This window comes from Bombus impatiens, unplaced genomic scaffold (assembly GCF_000188095.3).
Source record: "Bombus impatiens unplaced genomic scaffold, BIMP_2.2 scf_0559, whole genome shotgun sequence".
Classification (NCBI taxonomy): domain Eukaryota; kingdom Metazoa; phylum Arthropoda; class Insecta; order Hymenoptera; family Apidae; genus Bombus; species Bombus impatiens.
In genome coordinates, this window is record NT_176978.1 from 1 (window position 1) to 4684 (window position 4684).

The 4684-nt window shown below is 37.7% G+C and overlaps 1 pseudogene; it reads right to left on the bottom strand.

Annotated features, from left to right (window-relative positions):
* Positions 1 to 2535: 2535 nt before the first annotated feature.
* LOC112213266 overlaps positions 2536 to 4684 on the bottom strand; it is a 2502-nt pseudogene continuing 353 nt past the window's right edge.

Here is a 4684-nt window from a genome sequence, read left to right on the forward strand (position 1 = left end):
TATCCAAAATTCCAAAGGCTCCGGTGTTCTTTCATCTCCGACATACAAATATGAATATTAGTATGAATTCTCTCCGGCAAAATAAGTACGGATAGTTTAAAGGCTGTATTTCAGAATTGGCAATCGTAAAATAAAATAGCAAATGTAGCTTCTATAACGCAGCGCGTATTATAACTGCAATCAGAATGCTTGAACGTCCTAACATTACCAATGATGTGTGTCGAAGTTTAGTGACATGTATCAAATATAGCAGCACCGTAGCAAAAGACAAATTGCAAAGAATGCAGAATATTACACACTATTCGTGTTCTCTTCTTGTCTTGTCATATCTTTCTTTGTTGATTATGAAATTCTTCATTGAATTTTGGAATGCCTTTTTTCTGTCTTCTTCTAGGTTTATCCTATCTTCAATTATTCCTTTAGGGACGATCTCAATTACCTTTCCATGTAGCAAATGATTCGGTGAGAATCCAGTGACACGGTCTCTGGTGTTATTATATTCGTCCACACATTCATCTGCAACATTAGACCAGTTTCTATTTTTAGTTGAGTTAATTTTACATCGGATCCGGTTTACCAAGGTTTGATTTACTCGTTCATTTGAAGTTGGATGGTCTGTTAAGGTGAAAATTAATCTGATATCTTTCTCTCTTATGTAATCCTGGACTTCTTTGGATGTAATTACTGCGATTGGTCTGCGAGAATAATTTTTATGGAATCAGTCTCTCCCGTTGAGTTTATGAGTTTTATAATATCCTCTGAGTGCGTTTTTGACGTGAACATGAAAACGACCCTTGAAAAATGATCAATGAGAACAAGCATGTACTTTTTGGGTGAGTTGCTATTGGAGACCCCTGCAACCGTATCGAATGACATTATTTCGAAAGATCTTTTGGTGGTCCCAGTTTAGACGCAAAAACAGTTTACAAAATTTGCCAATTATCCGATCCATATTTTTAAAATAGCAAAAGGGCTAAATTTTATTCAAAATATGATTCTTTCCAATGTGGCCAAAGGAATCATCAATCGTTTTTACAATGTGTTTACCAAAATTTTGTGAAATGAATATACGTTAAAATCCTCTAATATTTTTGCAGAAAATTTCCGATTTTTGTGTGACATTTTTAGTATTTCCAATACTTTTCCTGTTTACTTCCTGATCCTGAATTATTTCTTGCCTTGTAATAAGATTTGCCACTTTCAGAACATCCTCTTCATTTTCAAAGTTTTCTAAAACAAGGTTCCTAGAAAGTGAATCTGCTTCAACGTTGTCAACGAATTTATCCGTCCACATGTACTCAGTGTTGTTTATCTTTTTTCTCTCCCAATCATTCTTTCTTTCTTCTTTCTTCTTTAATATTATTTCTCCTTCTTTGTGATTTACTTCTTGAGTAGTTCTTAAGTTTTCATCTTGTCTTAATTTGAATTTCTTTATGGCATCTGTTACGACCGTTCGCGGAGAAACGCGGTCGCGAGGAAAACGCGTCAGCGAGAGGCGTAAATTCTCGCTACGATTCGGTGAATCGACGCCGCGAAGTAGTCATTCCCCTGTTTCGGTTAAGATAACAGAGGTGGTTAAATGAATATGACACAGTAGAGTAAGTTATATTTCACCGTTTATTCCAACAACTTATAACGAAGGCAGTTACGCTGGTGCGTATGTACGAGATGACTGAGTGACTGATATACGGGTGTGTATACCCGGTTAACGGATGTTGACCGTTCGAAGGATGTAAAATCAGTACTGTTCGGAGACGATGCTGTGGCGGAGGAAAGCTAAGGATGGGTGTGTCTAGCGCACGGGACCATCGGATTTGTAGGTGACGATTTCAGTTAGGAGAGTGAGGGAATAGGCTTCGTTATTAATTGGTTAAACGAAGGGTCTTAACCGCCCTCGAGAGAAAGTGGTTAGTGGGAGGAAAGTTGCAGCGTACGTGAGAAAAACTAACTTTCCCTTGTCAAGCCGTGGTAGCCAATAGTCTTTGGAAATTCTTCGGAAACAAACGTTTGTTTGGTTTGAAGGACCTCTACTAGGAAATCTATGAGATTTATGGAAGGTACTTGAGACTGTTGAGGGTACGCAGTGAGTATCCGATGACATCTGGTTGCCATCTTGCCCGCGGTGTGTGGCCTCGGCTAGGTAGAGTGTTACGCGACGTAACAGCATCGAATCCTAGGGTAAGGTCGTATGTGAAGTTATCGTTGCGTACTACGAAAACATTTATTTCTTCTTCTATTTTATTTATCTTCATTTTAAGTTTCGCCCGGCTACTCTTGAAATCGTTGCCAATGATAGTTTTGAAAATACTCTTATGTTCGGTTAGATCTGCTTTCATTTAATCGATATTTTTGTGACTAATAAAGCTTGAGTTGACTCCAGTGTCATAAACATCTTCAAACTTCTTTCTGATTATTGATTATAACTCGGAGTTTTATCAGAAGTTCGTACTTCGCAGGGCATTTTAGTTTTTTTTAGTTCCCCTTCTGTGTTATATACACCTCGTTTTCGGATGTAAATATTTCAGTTGAATTTACTTGTTTGAAATTGTTCTGAGCATTTTTATTTATGTTTGTGCATACTTCCACGGGGTAGGATTGGCCAGGAAAACTCAGCGCTTCTTTATATTGTCCCAACATTCTAATGAAATCATCCATTGAATGTATCATTTCTTTGTCGATTCTATCTTTAATTTGAATAGGTAGCCCAATAACGATTAAATTTATTCTTGTGCTTTCCGCCGTCTCTCTCTCTCTCTATTTCCAATATTAAACGTTCCTTTCTTATGGCGTAATGAACGAACCTGCAATGTATTTGATGTTATAAGCGTATCGTGCTGCAGACCAACTCTTGTTGACATCAAGTGAAAAAACATTTTTAGAAATGAAGTGTTCCAATCTTCCCAGTTGTATTCTTTATTTTTCAACGTCTTTGTTTGATAGCATCCTAGTGCATTTTTTTCCAAATACATCTTCAAGCACTTGATTTCTTCTCCTCATTTTGGATTTTTAGTTCTTCGCACTCCGTTTCACACTCTGATATCCAATCTGTGGCTTTTTGTGTTCCATCAAATTGCTTTAAGGTGAAGTTTGTTTATTTTCTACCAATCGCGGGGAGACGCAATCGCGAGGAAACACGTCAACGAGAGTCGTAAATTCGCGTTACGTTTATAATAATCGACGTCGCGAATAGATCGATCCCCTGATTTCCGTTAATATAATAGAGGTGGTAGAGGTGGTATAACGCTGCGATTAACAGGGTTATAAAGTTTATGTTTCCAACACTTAAGAGTAACACTGACGCGTACATATAAGTTAAGTATAATTAAATAAGCCGTAAAATGAAAAAACAGCATGAAATATAATATATGTCGGAGATGAAAGGAAAACCGGAGCTTTCCCTTTGCAATTTTGGGAAAGTCCTCTAATGCTTTAGCCTAGATTTTATCATAGCTGTAATTAAGCAATTGTTGTCATTCAATCTGATTGTAATTGTTAGATATTTGTGACAGCGAAAGTGGGTTCGAGGTGACAACTGGTCGCCGAACGTAGCTACGGTCACGGGATAAACGTTTTGCGTGACGAAGGTGTGAAGCGGTTGTATGGTTCTCCCTAGAAATGTGGTTGTGGCGGCATACGACCTCAAGAACGGGCCTTGGCACATAGAATTGTACTTTGGAGACGTCGATGGGACACACGTTGTATTACGAATCAAACTCCAGACAGAAATTGCCTAGCAACGACGTTTGCAATTGTCTCGATGCTTCCGAAGAGTATACAATAAACTTTTGGCAGAAACTGCCTAGCAACGGCGATTGGAACCTTCTCGATGCTTCCAGCGAGCATATAACAAACAAATGCAGTCGTACAGCGAGTAAGATTTTCATCAGATCATCATTCGTGTGATCGCCTTGGAAAGTTATACATCGTGCAGTTTACCGAGCGTCCCAGCAATCGTGTTTTTGTATCTAAAATTATTCTACGCATAGTAAAGAGTTATCCCGTTGACCGTGGATTCGTTTGAATCCAAAAACATTGTTAATAGTGTTCATTAAACTCATTATTCGTTAAACTTATTATTCGTAAAACATATTATTCGTTAATCTCATTATTCCATAAACTTATTATTCGTAAAACATATTATTCGTTAATCTCATTATTCCATAAACTTATTATTCGTAAAATATATTATTCGTTAATCTTATTATTCGTAAAACTTATTATTCGTTAATCTTATCATTCGTTAAACTTATTATTTGTTAATTACTCATTAAACTCAATATTCATTATACTTTGTAAGATCTTGTATATACGCCTAAATATAATCTCTGTTTTGTAAAACGATGGCTAATTCAAACGAAGAATCGTTACGCGCCCTGGATTCTAATGTTAACACGACATATATAATAATCTAAACAATGCTATGAATATTTTGATGGGAGCTCGTTGATGACGCAATTTCAACTGAATATAAACTGTTCGGAATTTTGAGTGGCCTTCTGTTTATGACTCGGACGGGCTCTATCCCTTCTTTAGGAAATTCCGAATTACGTGTCCCCGAGCTATAAACTTAATGGCTTCGAGGTGCCGGTTGGGGTTAGATTATAATGAACTTACGACTCAGGGGGTTTTGGAGCCCCCAGGTCCCGTCGGATTGTCGAGTGCCGCACCAGGCTCGACCCGACGG